Source organism: Leptopilina heterotoma, unplaced genomic scaffold (assembly GCF_015476425.1).
Source record: "Leptopilina heterotoma isolate Lh14 unplaced genomic scaffold, ASM1547642v1 Lhet_11, whole genome shotgun sequence".
Classification (NCBI taxonomy): domain Eukaryota; kingdom Metazoa; phylum Arthropoda; class Insecta; order Hymenoptera; family Figitidae; genus Leptopilina; species Leptopilina heterotoma.
This window is the reverse complement of record NW_025110829.1, coordinates 145,914-160,142: the sequence shown is the minus strand read 5'-3', so window position 1 is coordinate 160,142 and position 14,229 is coordinate 145,914. Positions and strand designations below refer to the sequence as shown.

Here is a 14,229-nt window from a genome sequence, read left to right as displayed (position 1 = left end):
CGGAATATTTATTCTCGTCAACGTATATATATATTTTTTTGAACTTCCAAAAAGTTGATCCAGGTACATGGGAAATATCCCATGGGAATTTTGAAGGGGCTTGGTCAGAGGTATATACCATAACATGATCCAACACTTTGTGCGACCTCTCGTCGCGTCCCAAAGGATTCGTATTCCAAGTCACGCGTTTAATCCCGCAAAACATGCAGACATACCGCATTTTGTCGAAAGCGAATCAAAAAAAATTCATTTTTCATTTTGTCGACAGCATTTTGCCTTCATGTGCGGTATTTAGAAAAAAAAAACTATTTGGAAAAGGTCAACAGGAGATTCTTTATTGGGATGACTCCGCTTATTTCTTGCCTGTAAACATTTATACATATATACTGAACCTGTTTCTAAATTCTAATTTGTCGATTCTTTTCTTAAGATCTATTTTAACGTCTTATCTATAATTTTTAGTGGACTTCTATTCTATTTTTATTTCTATTTCAATTTTTTACTTCTATTTATATTTTTCAATTTTTATTTCTATTTATATAGAAATAGAATAGTTGCCACAAAAAATTTAATTATAAGAATATTATTATAAAACAGGAAGATATCGATTATTCCGAGTCTTCGATATTTTTTAAAAAATGTCATTCCGTATGCGTGTGTGCGATGTGTAAACATCACATTTTCATAAATATCTCGAAATCAGGAAGAGCTTTTGGGTTGAATTTTTTTTTAAATTGTAGATCTCACCTGCGGACATAAAGTGAGAGTACTTTGTGATAGATTAATAAAGTTTAACTAAATTTTTTTTGGATTTTTAATTTTGCAAAAAAACGTTTTTTGCCCATAACTTTAAAAAAATGTTAGGACATCTATAAATGTTTTTTCATAAATTTGTAGAGTTTTTTTAGACGCATCTTTTAAGCTCTAATTGAACATTTTTCGTCCATATTGACCGGAGATATTAAACTTTTAAAAATCAAAAATTTTGGAAAATAAGACTTTTTTGAAAATTTTGTTGAAAAATGTAGAAGTAACTTTAAAATTATCGTTACCAACTTGTAGATCATTAAAAAACGCTTCGATTCACCTATTTTTGAACCTAATTCGATAATAAATTTCAAAATTATTGGTATTTTAAAAACCAAAAATTGTGGAAAATGACATTTTCTTTTTTGTGTGAAAACTTTTTTTTAACTATTCAAATATTATAACTATCTTGTAGGGTATTTAAAAATACATTGATTGACCCAAGATTCAATTACTTTTACCATATTTATAAAAAGTTATTTATATATTTCTATTATATTATTATCTCTATGAGGAAGTAAAGTGTTCATGAAATGAGCACCAAAATTATAAAAAAAACATACAACTTGGCAGCGATTTTTTAAATTTTAATACCGAAATCAGGTATAATTTAGGACCTTTATTTTAAAAGTGTATGGAAACGGATTACTGTTTCCGAAAAACGTAATTTTTGAAAAAACACTGTTTTCTAAAAATTGTTCGTGACTGCAGCACAAACGTCTCCAATCTACGGAAAAATTTAGTACCAAGTAAGATATTAGGAAAATAGAGGAACGGAAATCAGCATTAGTTTTTGAAGAATTTTGTAAAGGTAACTTGGAGAAACAATGTGTTTCTTTGGATATTGGTGGATATCCTCAGGGACAGATACGTCAAGATGGACCAAGAGAGTGGATGCTGTTGTCGCCGCCAAGGCGTCTGGTTCACAACCATTGGGATATGCGTTCTCTCGGTATTATTACGGACTTTTGTAGATTTCCTCTCTCACTCTCTCTCTCTCCTCCTCTTGATGCTCTATAATTCGCCATTTCTCTGCCCCATCTTCCCTTCTGCAGTGTGTATATATATAGTGTACATATAACGCGAGTCGCACGTATTTCGTTCTCGTGCACGCGGGGTGAGAAACGAGGAAGAGTGGTACCCGATCCATCAAAACTGCATGTCAGTAGCCATTAGCACGCTCCCATCGGTGGCTATACCTTCCGTCCTTCATCTGCTCGATCCCACTTTGTGGAGCTTGGTATCCGCTGCTACCTTCTTAAACATCAGAAAATCCAAAGTTCTGCTTCAATTTTTCATTTTATGTACTGCGTCTACGTGTAATGAAAAATTTAATCCGCAGCCTTCAAAAACTGATGTACTTCTAAAATTGTTTATCTTTAACTCTAAGCTTCTTCTAACTTTCTTCAAACTTTCTTGTTACCCTGATGATGTTCATGTAGATTTAGGTAATGATGATAACTTTATGGAAAATGATGATTATGTAAATGAAAATTATGATATTGATGCTAATGTTTGGGCACATGATGATACTGATGGTAATATTAATAAAAACGATACATTAATGTTAGTTTTAATGAAAATGATTATAATTTTAAGGGAAAATAATGAAAATAATGGTAACGATATAATGATATTAGTAAAAATTATGGTAATGAATTGATAAAGTTAAAGAAAATAATAAAAATGATTATTATAATAAAGAAATCGATGGTAACGATGAAGTACACTGTAAACAATTTTGAGAGTCATTTTACCAAAAATATTTTGGAAGTACATCAAGAATTTGTGGGTAAAAATACACAAAATTTTTGGTATACTTTTACCCAAAACTATTCTTAAAAAAATCCCTTTTAAGTTTTAGGTAAAAGTGCACAAGGCTTTTGGTAATTTTACCCAAACATTTCGGAAGAAAATACCTAAAAATTCTAGGATAAAAAAATACAAACCTTTTGACATTTCTATACGCATGTAAAGTTTTTAGGAAAAAAACATATCTTATTAACATTATAGTGTTAAGAAAAATAATGCTAACGATGATAAAGTTAATGAAGATGATGCTAATGATGACAATGTAATTGATGACAATAATGCAAAAGAAAATAAGGACAACGATTTTAATGTTAATTAAAATTATAGGTTCAGTAATGATATTTAATGATGATGATGATACTGATATTAATATTACTGAAAACGATGCTAATGATGACAATGTTAAGAACAAAAGAATAACCAACACTATCATCATATACCCCACAGAATCTATAAACTTGCAGTAGTTTATCTATAAATTGACAATATTGATGCAAGATTCACATTATTGAGGCAATGTTGTTAATGTTGTTGCAAGTTTAGATGCTGTGGAGGATGTAAGTAATAATTATATTGGTAATGATGATAATCTTTAAGGAAAAAGATGATGGTGATGGTAATGATGATAATCTTTAAGGAAAAAGATGATGCTGATGGTAATGATGATAATCTTTAGGAAAAAGAGGATAGTGATGATAATGCTAGTGAAAATGATGGTAACGATTATATTAATGAGAATGATCGTAACGATTATAATGTTATCAAAAACCATGGTAACGATTATACAATCCAACCCTAATGAAAAATTGGACCACAATTTTATGTTCCATACATGATCAGAAAGAGAAATACCATGAATTTTCTAAATATAAACTTAAGACTACAATTACACTATAACGATACTGTTTTATACCAAAAGATGACGTCTCCTTTGTTTGACATTCTCAGCAAACAATTTTCTTGAAAGCTCGAGTGTAAGATATTGAATAAATATTTATAGGAAATGAAGAGGACACAGACTATAGCATATCATATCATATATATATATACACGAAGGATTATGAACAACGTTGAAGGTGAAACAAAGACGTCAAGTTTACTATAACAAAATTCGACCCCATTTTGCAATGGACTATGGCATCAGCATCACACAACACAACTAGAAGCAAGCAGAAGCGACGGCAGTCAGAAGCAGCGGCTTTGGCGGGCGGTGGCCATCCATCACTGAGGTGTCAAGCTCCCTCCTTGCCAGAAACTACTAGCTATGACATTCTTCTCGCTGCCACTGGCTTCCTCTTTCGAACTCCGTTTGTTCGACCTTTCCATACAGCTTTTTTTTACCAGTCCTTTTCCTCTATACCATGTTCTAGACTCTTTACTGTTCCTCTGTACTCTATTCCTCTATTCTGTTCCTCTATACTCTAGACTCCATACTTTATACTCTTTACTTTACACATGAACAATATAATACCGTATTCTGTTTTGTATGATCCATTCTCTTTGTACCGTCTCCTTCTTTTTTTTGACACGCGACTCGTTTAACAAACAATAATGATGTCCAGATGTTTGTTCAAGGGTCCGTGTAACCAGTTATGCGCGGTTTAATTAAAATATCACCATTGTTGATGAATATGCTAAAGATATCGAGGAGAAGTATGAGTATCAATCATGCGATTTCTTCCTGTGCGTGTCACTTGATCGGCTAGCGATAAAGCATTTCATGCCTTTCGTTCGACGTACGAATTGAAATGAAGTTTTTTTTTCTTCTTTTCAACTGAAGGCGAGAAGTTGACGTTTTGATATGTTTTATGAAAGGTGCAGGCTCCGAAGATATGCTACGTATTTGATTAATATCAGCGATACACTGTGCGCGGCTTCCAACAATTCTCAAGATTCTAATCACTTAACATTGTTTCAAATTCCTAAACATTATGTTGATGATGATGATGATAATTCTGATCTAGGGCTCGAACTAAGTCCGTAAAACCCGTAAAAGTCCCTAACTTTGCTTGAAGTCCGTAAAAAGTCAGTTTTTTTGAAAAAAGGTCCGTAAAGTCTGTAATTTGATTCAAAAAGGACGAAAAGTTCGTGAATTCTACGATATAATTTGGATAATTTTGGAAAAGTTACAAATATTTGAAGAAATTCAATTATTTTCAAAGCTAATAAAAATCTTCACAGAAATTCAATTATGTTTAAATTTTTTTTTAAATTCTCGTTAAAATGTCAATTATCTTTATAATATTAATAAAATTGTTGGCGAAATTTCAATTATTTTCAAAAATTTTCCTGAATTCCATAATTTTTAATTATCTACTGTTTTAATAAAATTTTCCAAAAGAATTCAAAATATTAAAAAAAAAATTTGATAAAATTTTCCAAAGAATTCAATTATTTCTATAAATAATAACATTCTTCGCAGAATTTCAATTATTTTTAATAAAATTTTACAGAAATTGCTTAAAGAATGTAATTTTTCTTAAAAATGTTATTAAAATTCGTCAAAAGAATTCAATTTTATTATAATAACTTTGTTGATAAAATTCTTTATGAAAATTCAATTTTAAGACACATTTGATAAATTATTTTTTAGTGTATACCTATTTAATTAATTGTTAAAAATAATGGATTTAAAGAAAAATTTTAGTTTAAAACACTAAAAAATTAAATTTTGGAAAAGTTACAAATTTTTGAAAAAATTCAATTATTTTCAAAAGTATATAATAAAATTCTTCGCAAAAATCCTACACAAACTTTTAATTATTTTCGGAAAATAATAAAAATTTTCCAGGAATTTCATTATTTACAAATTTTTAAATAAATTTCTTCGCAATAATTCAATTATTATATTCATAAAATAATAAAATTCTTTTTAAAAATTCAATTATTTTTGTAAATAATAAAATTCTTTTTAGGAATTTAATTATTTTCATAAATAATAAAACTCATTAATGCAGCATTTTATTATTTATGAAAATAATTGCCTAAAAAGAATTTTATTATTTACGAAAATAATTGAATCCTCGTAAAAATTTTATTATTTTTATAAAAATATTTTAATTTTGATCGAATTTCTCGAAAATTTTTTATTAAAATTCGCCAAAAGAATTCAGTTATTTAAAAATTTATAGATAAAATTCTTTATGAAAATTTAATTTTAAGAAACATGCAATTATTCATTACATTGTTATTTTTCTATTTATATAATTGAATTCTAGTAGAATTTTTTTATAAACATTGATTTAACTATGTACTTGCATAGATTTTTTTTTGAAATTATTTAAAATTTTTATTTTTTAATATATTCCTATATTTAATTGAAGAATTTACGAATATAATTGAAATTTTGTAAACTTGAATTGTAAATAAATGAATTTGAAAATTCTTAAAGAACTTTTCCAAAAATTATTAAAAATAATGGATTTATAGAAGATGTTTAGTTAAAAATACGAAAAAAATTCAGTTTTGTAAAATTTACAAAAATTATCTTCACAAGAATTAAATATTGTTGAAAATTAATAAAAATCTTTTTAGGAATTCAATTATTTTCACAAATAATAAAACTCATTGCAGAATTTCAATTATTTTTAATACAATTTTAATCGAATTTGTCGAAAAATGTAATTATTATTAATGAACTGTTTCGAAAATTATTAAAAATAATCGATTTAAAGAAGAATTTTAGTTAAAAATTCTTGTAAATAATAATTGAATGGTAAACGATCTTATCAATCGGTCATTAATTAAAAATTAATAATTAATTAATAATTAATTATTAATTAATAATTAATTATTAATTAATAATTAATTATTATAAAACATGAAGAAATCGATTACTCCGAGTCTTTGACTCGGAGTTATCGATATCTCCATGTTTTATTGTTATGAAAAGTTTAATTTATAGTTTTAAGTAAAATGTTCCTTTATTTGACTCAGCCTGATTATATTTTTGTCAGTTGGTCCGTAAATGATTCGTAATTTTTCATTTTTTGTCCGTAAAGTTTGTATTTTTAAATACATTCATTGGTTCGAGCCCTGTTGATCTGATCCATACAATTACAAAAATAGTTTTAAAACTTAAACCCATTTTTCAAAAATTAAAAATTCCATCAGTGTTATAGATTATAGAATAGTAAAATTGAAACTTATATCGAATACAACTGCATTTGAAGATACTGATTTCTTTTTATATAAAGTCATCAGTTTGTAATACAGAGATTGAAGGGATGTATTATTGTTAACGGACAAAAATCGTTTGATGGAAAAAGAAGACATTTTGTCGGTCGAATTTTTTTTTTTTTTTTTTTCTAGAGACGAGACGGATGAGATTGACAAAGGATTATTTGAGAATATATATATATTTTTTTTTACTGAGAGTCAGAGAGAGGGGAGGGTTGTTGACAACGATTGGCAGTTGTGAAGTTTTTCGGGGAGCTGTATAGTCTAACGCTTATATAGCTATAGGGCGCAACGTACAATTCTATTTGTTGGATGATTGTACTGCTGCGAAATCAAGTCTGACGAAGATCGATCGGACAGCATTTTCAGCGTCAACATAAGGATCGCAGCCCCTTGCACCCCAAGTTTCCGAACCCACCTCCTTTCGCAGTTGCTGCCAATCTTGCTCTGAAGTTTCTATTAAGAAATTCCACTTTCAAAATATGTCCCTGGATTATTCATATACATATACACGTATAGAGAATATTTCTTAATTTGTATTTTTTTCCAGACGAATTTCTTTCAACCACAAACTTTGGTACCGATAATTTTATCAAAGTCTCTTATTTTGGTACATTGGTACCAAAGTTGGTGCACTGTAAAAACAAAGTCCCAGGTGAAGAAGTTAACGTTAACTAACGTTAGGCTAACGTTAATCTAACGTTAGTGACTGAAAAATGTCGTTAGATTAACGTTAGCCTAACGTTAGTTTAACGTTAATATCATTAGCTAACGTTAGGCTAACGTTAATCTATCGTTAACTGTCACTAATGTAAGTTGTTTTTAGTCAAATGAGGCTTAATACAAGACATACTTTTTACGAATAAGCTTTCTGAAAAATTTCTAAAGCAAAATAATAATTATTCTGGTATTTATAAGATTATATTCAATACAGTGGTTCAAAAATTTGAAAACAAATAAAATAATGAATTAGAAAAAGATAAATAAACAAAATAAGTCGATATTTGCTAAAAAAAAAAGTTAAAAATTATAGTGAAAAGGAAAAAAAAGAGAGCTAACACTACACGGTATTCCCAAGCGGTCACCCATCCAAGTACTAACCGCGCTCAACGGAGCTTAACTTTGGTGATCGAACGAGAACCAGTGTGTTACTCCGTGATATGAGCGTTAACTGAGTGTCCCGACATTCTTTACTGGCAAAAAGATGCCTTGGGAACATTCTAGTCCTGAGAATATTCGTTAAATTACAACTTCCATGGGGTTATAACTTATAACAGATTTATAACAAATTTTAAGTTATAAAGAAAATAAATATTACTAGTTATCTTGCTAGAAATAAAAATATTGTCTCGAAACATGCAGCAATATTTTACCAACAACTACAAAATTTTCGACAGGAAATAGAAGCTTTTTAGTCGAATGCCACTCTTTTCTTCGAGAGGTAACCAAAAGCACGAATCGAGAATAGCATTGAAAGATAAAGTAGGAAGTTCAATACCGAATGTTGGTAGAATCGTAAATACTTATCCTAAGAGCGACCATACCGGCAAATGGTAAAGAGAATACCTACATAACCAGGGATTGAAGAGTTTTCTACAGTTGTAGTAACGTCCTGCAGATGTCATAATTTCTAGAAATCCCAGAATTCGATGGTTAACCTTAGAACCCTTAGAACTAATTTAAAACCCATTAAAACTCCTTATAAAAAGGGATAAAACCGTCTATTCAAAATATTAGTGAAAATTAAAATAATTAATTATTAAAATTTGCAACAACAAAAATATGTCATTAATTCGATAGCATTTTTTCTCAGTGCAAAAGTAAAATGTAATTTTAAAGTTCTTTTGAATATCACATACAGATAAAGTGGGAAATTAGTTACGACAGTAACTGATTTCCCACTTTATCTGCATGTGATATCGGTAACTGTCAAAAGAAGTTTCCTACAATCGTGTTCAAGTTTCGGAGAATTTTCTCCAGAGGGCTCTCGCTTCAATAAAAATAAATAAGAATCAAGTTTCTGGTAGACTAAATGGGGGAATTGCTGTCAGATGCTCCACCCTAAAATTCAAGTGTGTTTTTCGTGGGTGGGTTAATGACAAGAAGAAGAAGAAGAAGAAGGGGACTCGTCGACGCCATGTTAATACGCACATAAAGAAACATTTCTCTATTCACCCTTAAAGAGGTATAAAAAATTTTAATTACGTCAGTTAAATATTATAGAATTAATCTACGACATGTAGAAATTTAAACTGTACGCAAAAAATTATGTTTTACGGCCATACAGAAGTGATAAACTTGCACAAATATTCCAATTTCTCTTATTCATTTTCAATATTGAGAAAGCGTTGACATTTCTTTCATCAACTTTTTCAATATTGAAAACATGTTGACAATATTACTGCAATGCCGGTCAATTTTATCAACGAAGTTTTGAACCAAAAATAATAAATTACTAATTTATCTTAAAGTTGGTTCGATGCATAAAATACTTTAGTCGAATCGAGACATCCTAAGTGATATTTGGCACTACAAACGGAAATTTCGAAAGGTTTCTGTTCATACTTTTACTGTTGGAGTCTCCACTCCGAATACTCCAAGACTAATCAGACTGAACATTAATCTTCCGTCTGGATCCTGAGCCCAATTTTCCTTCGGGTTAGTGGACGAATAGAGACGTTGATTGGATTTCGTATCACTTTGACATTATTGAATTTTTAATTCCTGTCATGTTTCTATACATGAAAATGTTTAAAAATATAAAAATAATTAAGTTTTTTTAATAGAAATTTTTTTCTAAAATGAAAAAAAAATTTTTTAGTTAAAATATGCTTTTAATATTGTTTTTTGTTTCAAATACACAGGAGGATCATCGACAGTGCGGAAAAAGTGCGGAAAGAATCTTCGAGTTGCAGCAGGAAGGTAATATAGAAAAAAAGTGTTATATTTTAGAAAACCAAATCGTAATAATAATCATTGAGGGTACTAAGTGCCCGCCCTAACAGTGCAATAGATATTCTAGGATATCTATCCATATCAAAAAATTAAAACATCATTAGTCCTCAAGATATCCATGAGCGTTCCTAGAATATCTGGCAGATATTCTAATTTCTGGATATTTTCATCCAGAAATCACAAATCGTCCTAAAAAATACTTTTTCTTTTAGAAAAAACTAAATCAGTAGTATAAAAGAATCGTAAAATTATACTCAAAAGTTTAACGACTACAATTTTTTTAAAATACATTTTTTAATATACTGTCGGCTTTCTTAAATATTATTTCATTTCCTGTGATTCGAATTTTAAAATAGATCAAAAAACCCTGTAGATACGTGTATATATATATGCGTAGATATATAAATATATACGAATAACGTAGCCATGTAATTTTCTCCGAGTATGATAAATTGAAGGAACAGATTTTTGAATTTCTTATTTCTTCTGCATAGTGTGTAACCGTGTATCCAATTATGTTGAGCACGTATTAATTATCTGTATTGTTTTACGGATATATAATGATTAATGTTTGAGGGTCTTTTGAGTGCGTTCGATTATAGCCGAGGGAAAAAAGGAATTCATTGACCGTCTGCTTCGCCTCGTATATAACATGTTTACCTTTTAATACCATTAGTATTCTTATATTTTTATATTATATTTGAATTGGATTTTTGTTCTCTTAATTTTTTATATACATATTCCTTTTATTCTATATTATTCATCGACTGTTGATAGAAGTCAGTTCTTTTAGTATTCTTTGTCTTTCTCGTAGTTTTTATTGAGTGTATTAACTATATGTTTATTATAACCATTATTTGTGCTTCAGCTTTTTGATTATTTAAATCAAAATTTGATTATTTAAAGTTATTAACCAAGTTTGATTATTAATTATTAAAAAGGGGCAAAAGAAAATTAAATAAATAAATTTGAAAACTGTTGAATAATTCGAATCGCGGTTTTATTTTTTGGGGTGATGTGGGAAAAATCCAAATGAGAAGTATGATAATAAAATGAGATGTTTGGTTCTCTCGAAAATCCCCAGGGTTAGAGGAAGAAAACCGTTTATCATCTGCAAACTCTCCTTTACGTCATCGTTGACTCGAGTTTTGGGTTCACCGTGTGCTAAGAGTTAAAACCTCAGCATGACTGGTGGCTCGGTATAACCAATAGATGTGTCACTTGTGTGCATTCACGAATCAATAGCTGCTTCACTTTACATTCACTTCTCCATCATCACTCATTTTATCAAACTTCCTGAATTATGTACACATCTCACTTGTTTCCTTAAAAGTCTACTGTCTACATAATAATACATCTTTTTAGCAAAAATAGTATTGTTATAGAAAAAAGAAAAAAGCAGAAAAAGAAAAGAAGAAGAAGAAAAGAGAAGGGACGAAAAAGTATATTTCAAAAATATTGAACCTTATATATAGAAATGGTTCTTTATTTATAAGTCTCAATAATCTGGCGCACCCGTATAATAGAAATCGATAGTATTTGAATTGTTTCGTGACTTGAAGTAACAAATCATATAATATTTCATATACATAAGTGGAAAAGAAATGGAAAAGAATTTCAATAAATATATACAATTTTAGATTCTATCATATAATGTTCTTATGTATACGTATAGATGGATGAGGAAAGAGTGTGCGCCCTTGGTGCTCTCCTTGAGATTTATGGTGCGTGCCAAATTGGAGAATAACCCTTGACTTCTCGAGTCAACCTGCGAAATATGCCTTATAGTCGATGTATCCGACTACCGTTAATGGCGTTTACAGAATAATGAGAATAAACTATCATTCTATCATTCACGACATTAACTAATCACCAACTTGTCGTATTATGTCCCTTTTCTTATATCCCTCCTATCGCAATTTTTTCTTTACGATTCTTTTCAATATCGAGAGTTTTCCATTTTTAGTGTTTTTCTATTTTTATTATTTCGTTATTATTATTTTTATTTTTACTATTATTAATTATTAACTATAATAATCTGCGGACAGAATAAAGGAATGAATATTCAATCACGAGCAACAATTCTAACTTCTTATTGTCTTTCTAAAATAAAATTATCAATTTTAAAAATAATAGAATATAACAATTTTCTAATTTAAATTTTTGTTGACAAGACTAAGAAAATTCAATTTTGGAGAAATTAGAAATAATTGGGCAGACATTCAATTATTTTATAATATAAAATAATGTATTAAGTTTTTTTTAAATCGATCAATGATTTTATCTCTCGGTCAAATCTTTAATCAAAAGAAAAAATGAAGAAATCGATCACTCCGAGTCTTCGACTCGGAGCAATCGATATCTTCATTTTTTTTTGAGAAAATTATAATTTTATTGTTGCGATTGGAGAAAAATGATAAGAAAGGGATAGATTCTATTTGGCTGACAATAAGGTGGCTGGGTGTAAAAGTTAACACTATTCAGTGGGTATGAGAGAGTCTCCGCTTCCTTCATCTATCATTTGAACCATGACAAACGGAGCTCAAAAGCAGCCGCCAGGCAAGCGGTGTTCCTTCACTTAGTCAACCGGCTTGCAGCCTTTACCTGTCCGATTCTCATCGGGCCCCTTCTTACCTACATTTGTTAACATTTAAGCGTTAACAACATTTCTCCGCGCCATCGAAAAACAAGAACGGACCAACTTCCTCGTCGCTCTCTTTAATTAGAACCAATGCCGTCTCCATTTTGTTCCATTCTCTCTCTCTTTATACCTGCGCGCAAGATGTTGCACTTCGCATGTAAATGAGGAATAAATCCACTTCAAAAGTTTTTTTGGAAAAAAAATTCAAAAAAAAAATTTCAATTCTGTCATTTTAATTCTCATTTTCTTTTGGCTGTCCTTTGGATCTGTTATAAATTCAATAGGGTAGATTTAATTTCTATTTTATTTTTAATAAATAGTACAAGCTATCTATTTTAAAGTACATGAGCATTGAATTTAATGCTATTGTTCCAATTATCAAAACTGTTGTTTTTCTAAAAAAAATAATTAACGAAATAAAAAAATCTTTGCTCCTTAATACCTATTTCAAGCTTTTTTTTAAATTATAAAGCAGTAGAAAATATTTTTGACAAACCGAAACTGAACAGTTTCAGCAAATTTTTGATGAAAATTGAAAATTATTGGTTAAAAACATTTTTAAAAGATATTTATTTACTTTAGGAAACTAGCGAGACTAGTAACTAAAAATTAAATTGCACTTAATTTGCTTTTTTTTAATTATGAAGGCAAATTTTTGAAGAAAATTTAGGAATTTAAAATTTAAGGATTCAAAAAAGGACTTTAGAATATTTTTATTCAACTGGAAATTCAATTAAATATATATTATTAATTGAAATTGCAAAGAATTTTTTGTTTTTTTTCAGCGAAGGTAAAGACTATCTTTAAATTTTTAATGAAAATTGAGATTTTTTGGAATTAAGTACAAAAACTGTTTTAAAAGTTATATTTAAGGACTTAAACTATAGTAACTGAAAATTAAACTTGACTGAATTTCATTTTTTGAAATTATAAAGGAGTAGAAAATATTTTTGACAAAGGGAACGTAAACAGTTTCTTCAAATTTTTGATGAAAATTGAGATTTTATGGAAGTTAGTTCAAAAACTGTTTTAGAAGTTATTTAAAGAATTACTTTAGTAACTAAAGGTTCAATATTAATAAATTTCCTTCCTTTTAAATTATAAAGATGTAGAAAATATTTTTGACAAAATGAACGTAAACAGTTTCTTCAAATTTCTGATGAAAATTGGGAATTTCTGAATTTTTGGTTCAAAAACACTTTTAAAAGATATTTCATGACTTTAAGAGACTAGTAACTAAAAATTAAATTGCACTTCATTTGCTCTTTTAAATTATGAAGCAGTTGAGATTTTCTGCAAATTTTTGAAGAAAATTGAGGATTTCTGAATAAAGGAATTGAAAAAACGACTTTAAAATATCATCAAATTTTTGATGAAAATTGAGATTTTCTGGAAGTTAGTGAAAAAACTGTTTTAAAAGTTAATTAAAGACTTACTATAGTATCTAAAGCCTAAAGGTTCAATTTCAATAAATTTCCTTCCTTTTAAATTATAAAGTAGTTGAAAATATTTTTGACAAAGCGAAAGTGAACAATTTAAACAAATTTTTGAGGAAAATTGAGAATTTTTGTAATAGGAGTTGAACAAACGACTTTAGAATATTTTTACGCAATAGAAAATTAAATTTTATGGAAATTATTAACTGAAAGTTTAAGAAATTTAGAATTTTATTCTTTTTTCTTTTTGTGAACGTTCAGAATGTCTGCATATTTTTTATGAAAATTGAGATTTTTTGGAATTCAATTAATAAAAACGTTTTTAGATAATATTAAGGACTTAGACTTGCAACTGAAAATAAAAATGTACTTAATTACTTTTTTTAAATTATAAAGTAG

At 28.6% G+C, this 14,229-nt stretch overlaps 1 non-coding gene across 1 annotated transcript; it reads right to left on the bottom strand.

Moving 5' to 3' along the window:
* Positions 1 to 7,850: 7,850 nt before the first annotated feature.
* On the bottom strand, positions 7,851 to 7,970 carry LOC122504419. Its single transcript, XR_006301832.1, has one exon. It is a non-coding gene; the product is annotated as a 5S ribosomal RNA (ribosomal RNA).
* Positions 7,971 to 14,229: the final 6,259 nt, after the last annotated feature.